The 19512-nt window shown below is 35.9% G+C and overlaps 1 protein-coding gene across 2 annotated transcripts in view; it reads left to right on the forward strand.

The window, feature by feature from the left end:
* Positions 1-19512, forward strand: part of MME (membrane metalloendopeptidase) — a 287069-nt gene that overhangs the window by 149812 nt on the left and 117745 nt on the right. The window contains exon 1 of one of the 2 annotated variants that reach the window (XM_068546128.1): positions 17692-17737. The exons of the other annotated variant lie outside the window; for it this stretch is intronic. The gene's annotated coding sequence lies outside the window, so the exon portion shown is untranslated. Of the gene's footprint in view, positions 1-17691; positions 17738-19512 lie in introns of those variants that run through there. 2 annotated transcript variants of the gene reach the window in all.

Raw genomic sequence — 19512 nt, forward strand, 5'->3', positions numbered from 1 at the left:
GGGCTCAAGAGGAAATGGGAGGAGAGAAAATGGAGATGGTATACACAACTCTTTAGCTACGTTTGTTTTGGGGGGTATGGGTGGTAGCTGGGAGTGATAGTAGTAGGGGTAGATGAATTCAGGTTTGTATGATGATGTGGATGATCTAATGAAGAAGAAAATATTGATGATGCAAAAGTAAGGAGAGAAAACTGCAGAACCCAAATCCTGGAGGGGGCAATTGAAGATGGGAGTGAGACCCAACGCCAAGAGGGAGAGTCAACTGTAGGTAGGAGGAAAAATAACCCCTTTCTAGTAGCAGGAGACTAAGGCAGAGGATGTGGGTACAAGGTGGTTTGACAGGTTTTGTGGTAGGAATGTGTGGAAGTGCTCTTCTGGGAGCTTGTATCTTCTCAGTGAAATAAGAAGTTGGACCATTAGCTGAGAATGAAGAGAGGCAAGAAAGTTACAGCAACTTAACAAAAATGGAAAAGGTATCAATTATGAGAGTGGGAATTAAATAGATCAGGGGAATATAGTAGAATTGCCAGGTGGTAGCACCAGGGACTTACTTGAAGGTAATTATCAAACATTCAAAATGAGGTTCAGTCAGTTGACACTGAATAAGTAGCTCTCATTTTTTAAATGACCACTTTCATCCCAGTAACATTGTTGGGAAAAGTTAAAAAGCCAGATCTTTGAATTTTTAAAACCTGGCCAAAGGAATCTCCCTATAATTTTCCAATTAAATTATACTATTGTATGAAAATAACTTCCTGATTTTGATCATTTTACTGTGGTTCTGTAAGAGAATTGCTTTTTTTTAGAAAATACACGATGATATTTGAGGGGAAAGGGACATTATCTCTGCAACTTACTCTTAAACGGTTCAGAAAAAGAATAATGGGTATGTAAATGGAATATTATTCAGCCATAAAAAGAAACGAAATTGAGTTATTTGTAGTGAGGTGGATGGACCTAGAGTCTGTCATGTAGAGTGAAGTAAGTCAGAAAGAGAAAAACAAATACCGTATGCTAACACATATATATGGAATCTAAAAAAAAAAAATGGTTCTGAAGAACCTAGGGGTGGGACAGGAATAAAGACTCAGATGTAGAGAATGGACTTGAGGACACAGGGAGGGGGAAGGGTAAGCTGGGACGAAGTGAGAGAGTGGCATGGACATATATACACTACCAAATGTAATATAGATAGCTAGTGGGAAGCAGCTGCATAGCACAGGGAGATCAGCTCGGTGCTCTGTGACCACCTAGAGGGGTGGGATAGGGAGGGTGGGAGGGAGCCGCAAGAGGGAGGGGATATGGGGATATATGTATACGTATAGCTGATTCACTTTGTTATACAGCAGCAACTAGCACAACAATGTAAAGCAATTTTACTCCAATAGAGATGTTAAAAAAAAGAATAATGTGTATGTATAAATGTACATATACATATATACATGTATATATGTACATTATGTATATTATGTGTATATATATGTATGTGTGTATATATAGAGAGACGCCGACAGGAAGGCAGGGAGAGCAAGAGCGAGACAGAGAGAGAGAGAGAGAGAGCGTGAAAATAGAGCAAATGTAGCAAGTATTAATATTTGGCGGAATATGGATAAAAAGAATCCAGGATTTGTTTACACTATTCTTGCAACTTATCTGTAAGTTCAAAATTATGTCTCCCCCCCCCCAAAAAAAACCACAAAAAGACTGGCTAAAGATTTTTAAGCCTATCTTTGAGATGAAACACATTTGAAAAATTACTAAAATCTGATTCTTCCTATAACCTTATAATGCCATGATTCAGAAATTTTAAGTAACTATTCAGAAGTTATATTTGAGAAAAAAGTCAAGGCAGGACTGGTGCTAGTTTATTTTTAGTCTGTGTCTCAAAGCATTAGGAGTACTCTTCCACTGAGATATAAATGTCTATCATGAAGAAGGAACATGGTTATACTGCTTGTTACGTACACCCTCTCCGTATTTGCATTTTCCCCAGGACTGTGCAACATAACAAAGAACAACTTACTCAACACAAAATTCCAAGAACCGTAGTTGATTCCTCTCACTCCGTTTGCACATCTAGTGCATCAGAATATGCTGTTGATTTGATCTCCCATATCCATCCCGAATTCTTCACCTCACTCCGTCTCTGTGATCTCTTTGATCATCATTCTAGTCCGTGTCACCACCGTCACTGCCCTGCAAACCTGTTTTCACTATTGCCTCTCCGTCCAATTCATTTTCTACATTCTAACCAAGGTCTATTTAAAGTCGGTCATGTTTATGACTGTTAGGGAGTTTGGGATTGACATGTACACACTGCTGTATTTTAAATGGATAACCAACAAGGACCTACTGTATAGCACAGGGAACTCTGCTCAATATTATGTAACACCGTAAATGGAAAAAGAATTTGAAAAAGAATAGATACATGTATATGTAAAGAAAAGGTTTTTAAATGATTAACTGATAAGGAGAAATATTTTAGTTTTGAAATTTATTTCTAAATTTTCAAAGAGCAAATTAAAAGAGGACTCCCTTCATCAACAACAGCAAAAAATAAAGTCAGTCGTGTTTAGATACGTAAAATATTCCAATGCATTTGGAGTTTTCTGGGCCCTGCATAGGCGTCCAAGCATCTCTCCTCTCCTCCCATCATCCCTCACACTCCAACCACACCAAATTTTCCATGACTCCTGGAACAAGTCATGTCTGTTCCCATATCCGCCGTCTTGGCTGGAATGCCCTTCTCTCTCATCTCCCACATCTCATCATTCATGCAGCAGACACTGACGAAGCACTTGTCATGTGCCAGGCAGTGTTCTAGGATTTGAGGTTACAATAATGAGAGTGCAGACGTGGCCTTTTCACAGGGCTTACGTTCTTGTCAGTGACATACTCAGGATGCTTAGAGCCTGAAGTTAACATAAATTTGACAGGCCCTCACTGAGAAAAAGAGAACCTACAAATTACGAGTACAAAATTAGGTACAAAAGTTAGCACTTATTTAGAATAAGAGAAGAAATTTCAACCACTTGGAGATCAAGGCCCCTTTGAGAAAGCCTTAGGCAAATTGCTAGACATGCTTACGTGCTAAGGCTTCCTGATACAGCTTGCCTTCCCCTCTTCACCCTAAACACTGCACAGCTTCCAGAAACTCCCAGCACTTATAGGGCCCCCAGGCAAGACAGGTACTCTGAAGCTTAAACTTCACTAGCTTCATGGGAAACTTGCCCCTAATTCTGTGAACAAGACAGATAATAAACAATTACACCAAAAATATTTTGAGGGAGTGATAAGTACTATAAAAAATATAAAAGTAGGCCATGTGACACAGAGTGCCTGGGCAGACAGTATTAAATATAGTGGAAGTGAAGATCTAAAACTTGATTCCAGAGTAAAGATCATACAACAGCCACAAGCCTTTAAAGGTCACAAGTTCTTTGCTTTCTTAACTGTTTCTATTGCAGCAAATTTTAAAAAGGGATTTCATAGAAGGGTAGCAGAAGGCTATGTTGCATTTATTATGATACAAAATCGTTTATATCTTTAAAAAATCTATACATTTAGTTTTCAGAGAAAGGAAGGATTTTGCCATAAGATAAAGCAAGCAAGATAGGCAACTGTCACTTTTATCTTTGAGATTGTGTTTCAGATCATCTTGCAGGGTATTAAAGGCATATCAACCTACCCAAAGCCCTTTTGGAAATTGTCTTCAAACTCCAGGGTTTCTATTTAAACAGAAGTGCACAGTGCACTATCTATTAGAGAAATTAATGAAAAGAAGGAATTGTCTTTAATTTTAATAGAAGACAAAGAGCTAGAGATGCGGAAATAGGAAAAGAATATGAAAAACATTTAAATTCTCAAGTACCTCACTGTAAATGGTAAAGACCCAAAGCCTGTGTGTCAATTTAAGCTACTGAAGGGTACGGTCATTTAGAGTCAGAGAGAAATGGAGATTGTCAGCAGCACCGTACTGTCTCAATCTGGAAGAAGAAAGAGATGAAAACTCCACATGTTTCTAGACTTTCATTGAACCACTTCTTTTAATCTACTTGAAATTGGACTTTGTCATTTTACAAGAACACTACTTAGCTCTGCAAGATTATCTTAACAAAAGAGTATTTCAATTCAGGAGTTTAGAGAAATTAGTCAAATGGAGTTGGCTGTCATAATGACCATTCTGGCTTTCATCTTCGCTGAGATAAAGTACATAAACAGTCAGGAATGAGAGTGCTCCCATCTCCTCTTTCAAATTCTCCTGTCAGAAAAGTTCAGAACAGTTGATGCAAACTAGTTGCAGAGAATTTTTATAATGGAATTCCTTCTGTCAGCCAGCTTTTTTGTTTGTTTGCTTGTTTGTTTTGCAAAGGGTGGGAGTCTGGCTAATTACTTTTTATTTTAGGTGATATAGACTATGGTAAAATTTTTTTTTTTTAAATCAGTAGACAGAAACATATACAATGCAAAGTAAATCTCTCTTCCCATTTCATGCCCAATCTTTCTCCCCAAACGTAACTAATAAGAATAGTTTCTTATGGACCCTTGAGGGAATAAGAGAAAGATATACAGACACACGTGTACACACATACGCACACACACACACAAAGGTATACACATGTTTAATGTTTTACACAAATTGCATTATACACCAAAGAGTGTTTGAATTCATATTGTTCAATTTGAATAACTGTTGCCAAATTACCTTTCAAAGAGATGGTATATTTTATTTTCCCACCAGAAATGTATGAATGTGTCTGTTTCTTCATACCCTCTCCAACATTGAATGTTAGCAAACTTAAAAAATTTTTTTAATCTAAAAGATGAAAAAGATCATCATTTTTGCTTCTGCTAATTATGAATGAAAGTGAATATTTTTTCATGTTTTTTGGCCATTTATATTTCTTTTTCCATTAAGTACTTATCACCTTTGCATGTTTTTCTACTATATTTTGTTTTATGTGGCAATGTGTGTAAACCATTTGTAAGTTTAGAAAAATCACCATTTGTAAATTATATCTCTTACAAATACTTTTCCAAGTTAGTCATTTTGTTTTTTTTGTTTTTGTTGTTGTTGGGTTTTTTTTGCTTTTACTGTTTTACAAAATTACTCTTAGAGTCTTTTTGCAGTACAATTTTTAAACTTTTTCCTTTATGGCTTTAGTGTTTTGTGTCCTGCTTACAGCCTCCCCATAATAAGATTATACATAAGTTCACCATTTTCTTCTAATAATTTTATGATTTTATTTTTAAATCTCTGGTGTACCTAGAAATTATTTTGATATTAGTATTAGGTAAGGAATCAACTTCATTTTTTCAAACTGCTAACATATTTTTCCAACACTATTTGTGAATCTATTCTTTCTCCACTGATTTGACATGCCACCCTCATATCATACTGATTTTGTATAAATGTATCTATTATTAGACTCTTTATTATGTTTCCTAGATCTATTTCTTCTACAGTACCAAATTCTTTTAGGTTTTTAACTTGATTACACATTTTCTTATCAGGTAGACACTAGTCTTCTTTCACTGCTTTTCTTTTCCAGAATCGTTCTTTCTATATTCACATGTTTACTCTCACAAATTTACTCTGCTAACAAATATTTTGTCTAATTCCCCCTAAAATCTTTTGGTGTTTTAATGAGATTGATTGACTTAAGTTAATAATTTATCATTAATTGATCATTTTTTAACCTATCCATAAACAAAATATCATTTCCTCTGTCAATCTCAATAGAGTTTTATAAACACAGTCATAAAAGTCCTATTAAATTCTATAAATTTCTCATTAAGTATTTATCTTTTTATAACCATTGTAAATGAGATCTTCCTTTTTTATCTCACATGTTGTTGTTTACTATTAGGAAAGGTTTTAACTTTTGTGTGTTAATTTTGCAAGTAGTCATCTTGATAACATTTATTTTATTAATTGTAAAAGTGTTTTTTGGTGATTCTTTTAAATTTTATAGGTAGATAAATCATTTCACCTGCAAATGATAATTTTGTCTCTGTTTTCCATTTCTTTTTTTCCTTCCAGTATCTATGTCACTGATTTCTCTTGTTTAATTCATATTGGCTATTACTTCCTGAACATTGTTAGTAATAGACCGAACACTGGGAATCCTTGCCCTGACTTCAGTTTGAAAGTTTATAATGTTTCTCCATTAAGTAGTTTCTTTATGCTGTTGTCAAATATCTTCAACAAATATCCTACTAGGAATAAGATAATCATTTTTTCTCCTTTAACCCAGTGTTATGAGGAATTATATTAATTAATTTCCAATGTGTAAACATTTTTGCATTCTTGGGATGAACTTCATCAGACCAAAAAGTAGTATTCCTTAATTGACCACTTAATGCTATTTTCAAATTTTTAAAAAGATATTTGTATCAATATTATAAGTGAGATTACTTTTGTAATGTGGGGAGGGGTGCAAATTTTGGTATTATTTTTCTCCTGGGCTAGTGAGTAGAAGTTGGAAGCTTCCCTTCCTTTACTATTCATTGAAATATTTTAAATCAGGTTGAAATTATCTATAAAACCATTTGAACTGTTTTTTTCAGAGAGTACTATGAATATGTTTTCAGCAAATTTGGTTTGATTTCTTCCTTACCAAGGAGGTCTTTTAAGTGTGTACATTTTCAGGTAGTTGTGGTTTGAGGGGTTTTTTAAAATTAATTATCCTTTAATAACTGTAGGCTCTTTGCTGATCTATTTTTTATTTCTGATCATAACAATTGATTCTCTTTTTCTTTTTTCTTGATCACTTTACCTAAGAGTTGGTTGATTTTGTAGGTCTTTTCAATGAACCAACTTTTTCTTTTTTCTTTTCCCTCTTGTCTGTTTTCTATTCTGTTGGTTCCTATTCTTTATTATTTCCTTTCTTCTACTGACTTTGGGTTTATTTTTTAATGTTATAGGCATTGATTTAGCTATTTCTTCTTTTGTAATATCAGTATTTAAAGTCTCAAGTTTCCCTCTTATCACAACTTTAGCTTTTATCTCATAAATTTTGATATGTTATCTTTTCATTATAATTCAGTCAAAAGTATTTTCTATTTCTCTTGTTTTCCATGGTATTTTTTGTTTATCCTGTTTGGGGTTTGCTGATCTTCTTTTTGGCAGTTTATTGTTGCTGTTGTTGTTGTTGTTTTGGCCGCGCTGCGCGGCTCGTGGGATCTTAGTTCCCAAACCAGGGACTGAACCTGGGCCCTCAGCAGTGAAAGCACCGAGTCCTAACCACTGGACTGCCAGGGTCCCTTTGCTGATCTTCTTGAATCCATAAATTTATGTCTTTTACCAAATTTGAAAATTTTCAGCCATTGTTTTCTTCAGCTATTTTTTGTGCCTCTTTATCTCTTGCACTGACTCTCTGGGAGTCTATTCATGCATGTTAGACCTTTTGCGGTTGTCTCATTGGTCCCTGAGAGCTGAGGGTTTTTCAAAAAAACTTTTAATCTTTTTTCTTTATTCTTCAGGTTCGATAACTTGTATTGACTTATCTTCTAGTTTACTGGCTTGTTCCTTGGTCATCTCCATTCAACTTGTGAGCCTATCTATCAGTAAGTTTTTTGTTTTAATTTATTATATTTATCATTTCTAAAATTTTCTTGTGGTTCTTTTTTATAGTCTCTACTTATCACATGAGACTTTCACTCATTCCATTTTTTTCAGGAGAGTTTTTTACATCATGTTGCATAGTTATAATATATAATATCTGATGTATTATGTACATCTCAGGGCTGACAGATGTTCATTGTCTTTTTTTCTTGAGAGGTAGACATATACTCTTGGTTCTGTGTATGTAGAGTAATGTTCTATTGTATCCTGGATATTATGAAAGATATGTTGTATAGACTGAGTCCTGTTGCAATCCTCTAGAGAAACCAATATGATTTAAACAGTAAGATCTGTCTCCTTTTATGAGTGGTAATTCAAATCTCTGTTCAGTTTTCTGAGACTTGGCTAATCTCAAATGCCCAGGCATTTGTAGTTCATGTGTTAGTATGAGAACTTTTTGAGTAGTCCAGTTTTCAGTTCAGCTCTTTTTAAGTGTTTGTTTGGGTTGTTCCTGTCTAGGCATTGTTCCGGAAGGGCACTATTCCCGGGTTAAAGCTGAGGCTTGTGCATGTGGTTCAAAGCTCTGTTCCATTTTGAAGACCTTGCTCTCTGTTGGTTAAGGTCAGACCTGTACATGCATAGAGCCACAAAGGAAAGATAAATTCATAAATAAATGGGAACTCACCCCATGTGGACCATTTCACTCAGTTTTTGCTCTCCTACAATCTAATTGTTTTTGTTTCTTTTTGGAGTCCTTGAACAATTCAGAACATTTTTGTTTGTTTATTGTTCAGAGGGTTGTTTTAAAATTGTAATCACAGGAGAGAGAGACTGTAGTGAGATTATTTCTTGAGATTTTCGCATTGGTTTAATACTCTTCGCTTTTGTGCTTACCTGACAAAGCTTGCATAAAATTTTTTATTAACTCTTTCCTCAGAGCTTAATAGAGATTGCCTCACAGTAAAATCAGAGGAAGTCTGCAATTTCCTGAAGGTAGCCTTTTTAAACCTACATCCTTACAGAATTCTTTGGCCTTGAATTTCAGTAAATTCTTCATAATATCCCTTGATAATGAATACCTTGTATTAGTTTTTCCTAGAACATGGTGAGCTCTTTAATCTGTAGTTTCAGTTCTTCCTTCCTCTTATAAAAATACTGATTATTCTACCTTTGAATACTTTTTTCTATTTCAGTATTTAGTTTATCTTATTCATAGATGCTGAAGATCTTTGTGTGGAATTGATTTTTTTTTAATTAGTATCTGTATTGGTCAAGATTTTTTTTTTAATCTTTTTAAAAATTTGTTTAATTTATTTATTTTTGGCTGCATTGGGTTTTCGTTGCTGCATGTGGGCTTTCTCTAGTTGCGGCGAGCAGGGGCTACCCTTCATTGCAGTGTGCGGGCTTATTGCAGTGCGCAGTCTTCTCATTGCAGTGGCTTCTCTTGTTGCAGAGCACAGGCTCTAGGTGCGCAGGCTTCAGTAGTTGTGGCACGCAGACTCAGTAGTTGTGGCTCACAGGCTCTAGAGCACAGGCTCAGTAGTTGTGGCACATGGGCTTAGTTGCTCCGCGGCACGTGGGATCTTCCTGGACCAGGGCTCGAACCTGTGTCCCCTGCAATGGCAGGCAGATTTTTAACCAACCACTGTGCCACCAGGGAAGCCCTGTGGAATTGATTTTTGTTCTTCATATCTATTACATACCCTCTAATTGCTTTAATCTCTTTGTCTCTTTTATATAAAATCACTGTGATTATACCAAACCTTTCAAAAAAACTCTCTCTTTAACATGTCTATTATAATCCTTACTAATTCTAATTTATTCATTACTTTCATATTAAGCACGCTCAGTTTGTTTCCTTAGTCCTGAAATCTCGCATTTCATCTTTTTCTGTTACTTCATTTTTTTTTTTTAACTGAATTCATGTTCTTCTTGATTTTCCTATGGTCAAATATCTCATGGTATGTATAGTAGGTTGAATAGTGTCCCCCCAAAATTCATGTCCATCCAGAACTTCAGAATATGACTTTATTTGGAAATAGGGTCTTTGCAGATATAATTCATCTAAGAATTGAGGTAAGATCGTGCTGGATTAGAGTGGACTCTAAATCCCATGAGGTTGTTTTACTGAAGACAGAAAAGGACAGAGAGACACAGAGAAGAAGCCCATGTAAAGATGGATGCAGAGGAGGAGCAGCACTTCTGTGAGCCAAGGATTGCCAGCAGCCCCTGGAAGCTAGGAGAGAAGCATGGGAGAGTTTCTCCCTCAAACTCCAGAACGAACCAACCCTGTTGATTTTGGACTCCTGGCCTCCTGAAATGTGAGAGAATGCATTTGCATTTTTTTTAAGCTGCTCAGTTTGTAGCAATCTGTTATGGCAGCACTGGGAAACTAATACAGATGTTAGTACTAGAAAGTGAAGCGCTGCTGTGACAAATATCTACATATGTGGAAGTGGCTTTAGAATTGGGAAATGGGTAGAGGCTGGAAGAATGTTGAGGCATTTCATAGAAAAAATTAGATTGCCTTGAAGAGATGGTTGGTAGAAATATGTATGTGACAAGCAATTCTGCTGAGGGCTCAGATGGAAGTTAGGAGCACGGTAGAGAAAAATCTTAGCAAATACACATATCATCATGAACAGAAGGTTGGTAGAAATAGGAACATCAAAGATGCCCCTGGTGAGATCTCAGATGGAAATAAGGGATGCGTTATTGTCAAATGGAAGAAAGATGATCCTTGTTATAAAGTCAAATAAACTTTGGCTGAATTGTGTTCTATAGTTTGATGGAAAACAAAACTTCTAAGAGAAGAACTTGGATATTTAGCTGAGGATACTTCCAAGCAAAGTATGGAAGGTTTCACATAGTTTCTCCTTGCTGCTTATAGTAAAATGTGAGAAGAAAGAGATAAATTGAAGAAGGAACTGTTAAACAAAAAGGAACCAGAATTTGATGACTTGCAAAATTCTTAGTCTAACCAGAAAGCATGCTCTATAGACAGAACCAAGTATTCTAGACAAACTTTTGCTAAAGAGATTAGGTATGTAACACATGAATCAAATCAACCATCTCAACAAAAGCCCAGGAATAGAGATGGGGTTATCAAGGAAAGGTCTGTGAAGATTTTCTTGTCTGATGGCGTGAATTGCTGTGAATTGCGTGGGAGACCAACAAGGCTTCTGAGACTGTTATACCAGCAGAAACACTGACAGACTGACTGAAAAGGATAGAGACGGGCCAAAATGAAGGAAGACTGTCAGACTTCTAGGACTGTACAAGAAAAAAAAAACGGGCTGATAAATCTACTTGGCTGCAAAATTGTGCTAACCTTCAAGGAAAAAGAAGAATGAATCCAAGGGCAGAGCGGCAGATGCAAAGGCAGAGGCCAGAAAGAACAGAGCCATTACCACAGGCTGAGAGGGTGAGGTCACTGCTGTAGGCCCAGAGGACAGAACCTCAAGTCTTAAGTGATTATTCCCAGGCTTTGAACCTAATGGAATTTGTCCTGCTGGGTTTCAGACTTGCTTGGGACCAATGACCCCTTTATTCCTTCCAATTTCTCCCTATAGGAAAGGGAGCATCTATCCTATGCCTGTCCCTCCACTGTATTTTAGAAGTGGATAACTTGTTTTCTAGTTCCACAGGTCCACAGATAGAGAGGATTGCCAAGATTTCCAGCAATCACCAGAAGCTGTTCCTCCAGAACTGTGAGATAATACATTTCTGTTATTTTAAGTCACCCAGTTTGTGGTAATTTGTTATGACAGCCTTAGGACGCTAATACAGTGTGGAATTTACTTTTATTTCTTTGGCCTTTTTTTTATACGATGTATTTCATTTGTTGGGGTTTTTTAATACTATATTCTTTTCTTTAATGATTTTTATTGTAGTGCTTTTTATGTAGCTTTCATGCAATTTCTTTTTGTCTTAATTATTATTCATTTATGTTGTTTTGTCAAAACCTTCTTTTGGTCCTAAATAACTTTGATACATTCTTCTTGTCTTCCTCCCATGGTGCTGAGACCCAGTTGTTTCTTCCTCAGAGCTTTGGTATGAATACCCTCATTTTTCTAATTATGCATGAATTGGAAGAATTAAGTCCAGCCTTGGACAACCACAGGTAGATGACCTTGCCTATGTGCTCTCTCATATCATTTTGTTAGAAATTCACCATATAAGAAAATGGACAAAAGACTTCAGTGAGTACCTCACAAAAGAGGAGATCCAGGGACTTTCCTGGTCGTCCAGCGGTTAAGACTCCATGCTTCCACTGCAGGGGGCACGGGTTCGATCTCTGGTCTGGGAACTAAGATCCCACATGCTGTGTGGCCAAAAAAAAAAAAGAAAACATCCAAACGGCCATCTCGGAAAATTGTTTGGTAGCACCTATCCACAGAATCTGACAATATGTATACTCACTGACCCAGAAATTCAACTTCTAGATATATGCCCAACAGGAATGTTTCACATGTTCACCAAAAGACATATAAAACAGGTTCATAGCATTTCTAAACTGGGAGCTGCTCAAGAACGCCTCAGCTATAAAATGTGATATGCTCATGCAATGGAATACTATACAGTAATAAGAATGAACAAACTAAAACTCCACACAATAACATGGATGAATCTCACAAAGATCATGTTGAGCAAAAAATAGAGAAATCTGTTATGGATTGAATGTGTTCACCCAGAATTCATATGTTGAAGCCCTAACCCCCATTATGACTGTATTTGGAGATAGGCCCTTTAGGAGATACTTAAGGTTAAATAAGCTCAAAGAATGGGGCCACGATTAGATAGTGTCCTTATAAGAAGAGACACTAGGGAGCTCACTTGCTTTCTCCGTCTGCCATGTGAGCGCGCAGCAAGAAGAACTGTGAGAAATTAAATTTCTATTGTTTAAGCCACCCAGACTATGTGTTTTTCTTGTTTTTTGGTTTTTAAATGGCATCCTAAGCACACTAATACAGAATCTATTATAGTAATCCTCCATTTATGTAAGTTCAAAAACAGGCAGAATTAATCTATGGAATTAGAAGTTAGGATAATGGTCACTCTTGGGAGAAGTAGAAAATGACTAGAAGGGAGCCCAGGGAGGTGTCTGAAGCACTAGCAGTGTTCTGTTTCTTGATGTGATTGCATGGATGTCTTAACTTTGTGAAAATTCATTGAGACATACACTTATGATTTATGCATTTTTCTAAATGTACATTATACAAAAAAATTACAAAAATTGTCTTTTAAAAAATTTCTGTGCCTTAGTTCACTGCTCCTAGCCAGGACATAGTTTTTTTGGGGTCTTATTTATTTATTTATTTTACATGGAGCTACTCTTAGGAAATAGCTCATTCTCCCCCATTCAGCAAATTTAAATAGAGAATCCCAGATCTTCAACTCCCTCACTATCTTTCAACAGCTGTAATTCACAATTCCCTCCCATTCAGACATTCTTTTTTAACTACAAAACATTAGTTCACAGAAAAGAGAATTAATTGGATTTCACCTGTAGTTGTCTAAGTGCCTCTTCTCTCAGATGATTTTATCTTATTTTCTTTTCTGACATCCTCTATATTAGATCCCTAAACAACTTTTAAAAGATCAATTAATTTAGGAATTATTATAATTTTTTAGACTTCTTACCTAGCCTGCCTCCCAGAGGGTGGGCCCTGATGGACTTGCCTACCTCACTGATAGAAAGTGGTTTGTATTTCATACTCTCAAAGGATTTGGTATGTTTTGCCCAAGCTGACATCTTCATTTCTCCATTTTTCTTCAAACTGTGGTGATTGTGTGTAGGAGGGAAGGGGAGGCATGAAGGGGTGGAGATCAGTGATCCTTTTTAGGATACAATTATCCTCTTTCCCCCAGCTGCTTATACGGTATGGATGGAGGATGCCTATCATATTCTGGTTCTCTTTCCCTGGCTTGGTTATATAGCTATTTGTTTAAATCCTGCTGCCATAATAAAATTTTCTTTCAGCCATGTCTGTAGTTGTCACTGTTTTAAACTTATTTTTAATTTTTAATAGTTTTTTATTTTTGGACAAGGAAAGGTCTACAAATACAAATTTTTTCATTATCTTACCCCCAGAAAGTCCAAGTCAAGTTTTCCTAACTACCAATTAATTTACTTAGTTACCATATCTTCTAAGATGCATTAGTAGGTAGTTGATTTAAAAACAAAAAACTTGTATAAACCCCTATAAATAACAACAATAATACATTTATGCTAAGTTAAAATTGTCAAAACTTTTAATAAAGACTCCTGATCATGATTGACCCAAAATGTTACATAGTAGAATTCTATCAGTTCAGACCCCGAGAAAGAGGAAGAACATCTCCTTCTCCTCAAAGGACATTTAACCACTGAATTATTTTTTTCTTGGCGATGACAGTGTCCTATTTACTGTTCACTGTCCTACCCCCACTGCCAGCACCCTGGACAGTGTCTAGTTCTAAATAAATATTTGTGAGTGAATAAATAAACTAATGAATGGGAATGTAATCATAACCAATAAAATATAAATATAGCATGCTGAAACTAGAAAAACAGAAAGGAGAAACATCTCTTAGCCATTTCTTCACACTTTTAAAGCACTTTGCCAGAATGGTGCCAAAAATCAAACTAAACATTTCACTTAATAAGTTAGAAAATTGAAACCCAAGAATAGAAAATAATTTAAAAAGATGACACCAGGAATGAATGGAAAATAAACACATAAAGAATAAGTTGGTAAACAAAACCATAACCTGACTCTTTGAAAATGCCACAAAGTGAACAAGTATTGTTTAAACCTCAACAGGAAACAGATTGAAAACAAAACTCTATATTGATATATTTGAAACATCTCAATATTTTGTAAATAGTAAGTGTAATTTTCCAGTAAAACACCCATTTCCAAAATTACTCCAAAAAGGGGAAGAAAACATGAATTTGTCAAAGCACTACCCTCTCCAAAGGATACAGCTTCCAGATGATTTCATAACTGAGTTATTTCGAATCCTCAAGGAATAAATAATTCTTCTGCTTTTTAAGTGTTTCCAGATCTAGAAAAAGAAGGATCACTTCCAAGTATATTTTATGAGGTTAACATGTTGATACCAAAACCTGGCTAGAGAATGATATTAAAATAGCTAATACTTAAAACGACCTTTTAGTATAACAAGCACTATTTAACTGTTCTAGGAAGATAAATCCATTTAATTCTCACAAAATTCTTATGAGATAGATGCATCTTATCACCCTTTGCAAATAAGAAAACTTAGACACAGAGATGTTTAGTAACTTCTCTAAGTTCTCACAATTAGTAAATGGTGGAACTGGAATGCAAGCCAGGTAACTTGGTTCTAGAAAACAAGCTATTAACCATTACACTTTCTGCCTTCCATAGAAAACAGAAACTACAGCCCTACGTCATTTATGAATGAAGATGCCACCATCTGAGATAAATTACTAGCAAGTTTAATTCAAAAGTATATTAAATGGTAAAAGAAGAAAACAAACATATATCATGGCCAAAGTAGGATTTATATAAGAAAATCAAAGAAGATCAAGAGTATAAAACCAATTTATATAATTCTTAAATTCTAGGTAAATTAAAATTGTATGTAGTCATTCAATCAGAAAAGAAAACAAAATAAATCATATATGAAAGAAGCAAAAATTATCATTATTAACAGAAAATATAGGGAACACAAGAAAACAAAATGAAAAAAATTTTAATAATATGAAAATTCAGAAAAGAGGTTGTTGAATAGATTTGACTAGGGGGCAACTAGACCCAGAGTCTCAAAGCAGGAGTTGTTAATCAGTTGATCACTTTCTTGAATGATAAGGATAGGATAGAAGGTGGCCATAAATACAATATATGCCACCTAAAATTACTTTGGGCACTCAGTCAGAGGTTACTGACTTTAGGAATAGACCTTCATACTTGCCCTTTGGGAAGCTGGGGCAAAAATAATGTTCTGAGAGATTGCAGCAAAAGTATGTAATTTTGTGTACGTAAAACAGCCTCTTTGATCTGCAAATGTCCCTTTGGGCTAGCGAAAAGCTGAAACCACGTTATTAAAGATCCTTCTCTTTAGCTAGAAGCGTTCTTAATGTGTTAAGTGAAATGCCTATGGTCATGATGGTTTACTAAGGCATTTCTACCCTAGTGCAGGTAATTTAGAGCAAGTATGTTGGCCTCTTTGGTCTTCAGTTTGCTCATTTGTAAAATGAGAGGGGTTGAACAAGATAATCTAAGATTTTTTCCAGCCCTAACATTCCATGATTCTAAAGCCCTCAGATCCTTCCCAGAGGGCAGGTACTGATGGCTGTAATGGAAGGAAAGTCCTGAGGTCCTGATGATATTAAGAGAGACTAAAACAAGGGTGGGATGGGGAGGGGACTTGATGCAAGGAGGGCTAAAGACAAATCCAAGTGTTTCAGAACTTTGTCTAAGGTATGCCTCATAAAAGGATAATTTTTCATGTAACATATAAAAAAATAGATGTGTCAGCCATACAAGTAAAAAGTATCAAGCATTCTTAATTCAGCTTTGTTCTGAGATATGAAGTCATGGAGGGGACTCTATTAAATACTATAACAACCATTTATTTCTAAGATCCTGTTACTAATTTCTAGCGTGGGTTTTTTCCCCTACACCAAGCAATTCCCTGGCACCAGCTAGGTGTCTGTAAATTTAACTCAATTCTGACATTGTGTACCTGGAGATAGCATCAGATTCCATAGTTAAGAGTTCAGTCCCACAAGACTGCCCTCCATTTCAGGTGCCAATAGCAAGTCCAAATTATTACCTGTGTTTCTATTGAACTGGCTATAAATCAGAGTTTCCCATGACCCCCCTCCTTGTGTTCAACTAATTTGCTACAGTGACTCACAGAACTCAGGAAACCAGTTTACTCACTAGATTACTAGTTTATTATAAAAGAGTATAATTCAGGAAGAGCCAGATGGAAGAGGTCCACAGGGCAAGGTATGAGGAAAGGATGAGGAGCTTTGATGCCTTCTCTGAGCAAATCTCCATGTGTTCACCAACCCAGAAGCTCTCCAAACTCTGTTATTTGGGTTTTTTATGGAGACCTCATTACCTAGGCATGATCAATGAAATCTTTGGCCATTGGTTATTAAACTCAGTCTCCAGTGTCACCCGCTTCCCCAGAGGTCAGGGGTGGAAGTGGGACTGAAAGTTCCAACTCCAGGGTTGGTTTCTCAGGCAACAAGCTCCCATCCTTCGGTGACTAGGGCCTTTCCAAAAGTCACCTCATTAACAAAGACACCTTTATTATGCTCCTCACTTTGTAAATTCCGAGGGTTTTAGTAGTTCTGAGCCAGATAGAAACAAAGATCAAATATGTATTTCTTACTAAAAACTCAGAATATCACAGCTACAAACTTGTATTTGTTACAGGTATATAGAAATGAAGTTGATTTTTTAATATTTACTTTTTATGTGTCTTATCCTTACTAAACACATTTATTCTAACAATTTATCTGTAGGTTCTTTTAGATTTTCTAGGTACATATCATTACATTTGAGAATAACAACAGTTATATTTGTTGCTTTCTAAAACTTATAACATTTTTATTTCTTCATTCTGCCTTATTGCCCTAGTTAGGATTTTTTGTTTCATGTTAAATTGAAATGGTGGTAGATGACATCCTTGTCATATACTGTAATTCTTTTGTACAGTTAATTTTTATACAATTAACATTTATTTAGATTTACCTATTTACCTTTGTCTTGCTCATCATTCCTTCCTGCCTTTCTGAGCTTTCACCTGCATACTTTTCCATACTTTAATATTTCTTTTGGTATGGATCTGTTGGTAACAAATTCCTTTAGTTTTTCTTCCTTTTTGAAGAACCTATTCTTTCAAAACTTTGAAGACTATCTTTCCATTGCCTTTGGGCTTCCATTCTTCATGTTGAAAATTTAGCTCTCAGCCTAACTGGTCAAGAGAGTTAGTCCCTAGTTACCTGTAAGAAGCAAGCATAAATCTCTGTGGAGAAAGGTAATATACTTATAGGCTTGAAATTATATCACAAAATTTTTGTATACAGTCTCCAGCACTCAATCAAAACTAACCAGGCATCTGAGAAGAAAAGAGAACAGAAACAAAACTTTGGAGAAACAGTGGACAAAACGGACAAAACTACAGGTAAACTCCTGCTTCCTCAGCCTCCACTTCTCCTCTGTTAACTGCTTTTAAGATTTTTCTCCTTGACTTTGGCTCTCAGCATGGTCACTCTGATGTACCTGGTTATGATTTTCTTCTTTTTTTCTTTTCTTTTTAAATTTAGCTTCAGCTTTCTAAATCTGTGAATTGAAATCTTTTATCAGTTTGGGAAAATCCTCAGCCACTATTTCCAAATAATGTTTCTACCCTACTTGCTCTCCTCCTCTGGGACTTCAGTTACAAGTATGTTAGATCCTCTCAATGTATTCTGTATCCTCCTGCCTTTTACCTTCTTTTCTTTATTGCCCACCCCTTTGTCTCCCAGTGTTTCATTCTGGGTATTTTTTGGTTTTCGCTTTGTTTTGTTTTATTTTACTTTTCTGACTTAGGTTCAAGGTCATTAATCCTATACTTATCTTCAACTTAGTTCCCTCTTTTTTAAAGTTTCCAGTTGTGTGTCAAAATGCTCATGCTTCTCTTTTATGTCTTGTATCATAATAAGCATAATTATTATTATGTTTTTATATAATTTTATTTATTTATCTATTTATGGCTGTGTTGTGTCTTCGTTTCTGTGCGAGGGCTTTCTCTAGTTGTGGCAAGCGGGGGCCACTCTTCATCGCGGTGCGCAGGCCTCTCACTATCGTGGCCTCTCTTGTTGCAGAGCACAGGCTCCAGACGCGCAGGCTCAGTAATTGTGGCTCACGGGCCCAGTTGCTCCACGGCATGTGGGATCCTCCCAGACCAGGGCTTGAACCCGTGTCCCCTGCATTGGCAGGTGGATTCTTAACCACTGCGCCACCAGGGAAGCCCCAAATTATTTTAAAATCTATTTCTGATAATTCCAGTATCTATTTCTTCTCAATCACTTCTGTTAGAGGTCTATTGTTTATGGAAAGTTTTGTTTCTGTTCTCTTTTTTGCTCATGTGCCTGGTTATTTTTGGTTGAGTGCTGAAAATAGTATATAAAATATTGTGAAATAATTCCAAGCATAGTATAATATTATTTTTCTCCACAGAGGATTTAGATTTGCTTCTTTACTGGTGAGGGAATAACAATCTTGGTTTACTTTAATCCAATTTAAGGGATAGATGTGTTTTACACTGGACTTCAGTTCCTGGAATAAAAACAGATTATTTTCGTACACTCTGATTCTTAAGGTGTGGCCCTTTGGGTCTCAACCCAAAGCACAGAGACATTTACTATTTTGTTTGTTTGTTTGTTTTCTTTTGGCAGGTGCTAGCCTCCATTTTTTTGTGTCTAGCTGTACAAAACTGTTAAAAGTACTGCTCAATCTCAGGCTCTCAGACATCTCTTCAAGAATTGACATATGACCCTAGAGGAAAAGTGCTCCAAATTGAGGGCTCACTTCCTAGGTTACCTTTTTCTCCTGGATCTTGACCCTGTGACTTTCACTATTTTATTATATTATCTTCTTTTGTTTTTCTGTTGTTCACAGTGGGAATTTTGTTCTGAATTATGCAGTCTGCTATTATTGATAAATTTATTGGTAAATTTTTCTTAACCATAATATAGCTGGTTAAAAGTTACTGACTGAGTGATCACAGAAGTACCTTATACATTTTATATTAAAAGAGGTAAAAGGATTTTAAAATTATATTCCTAGTTCTCCAAAGTATAATTCAGACAGAAACATTTATTTTTCAGGCAGGAAAACATGACCCTGTGTTCATTATGCGATTGATTTTGTTAGGCCAACTGATCTCAGCAAATTTTACACCATATCATCCTCTTA

This window comes from Eschrichtius robustus, chromosome 6 (genome assembly GCF_028021215.1).
Source record: "Eschrichtius robustus isolate mEscRob2 chromosome 6, mEscRob2.pri, whole genome shotgun sequence".
In the NCBI taxonomy this organism is placed as follows: domain Eukaryota; kingdom Metazoa; phylum Chordata; class Mammalia; order Artiodactyla; family Eschrichtiidae; genus Eschrichtius; species Eschrichtius robustus.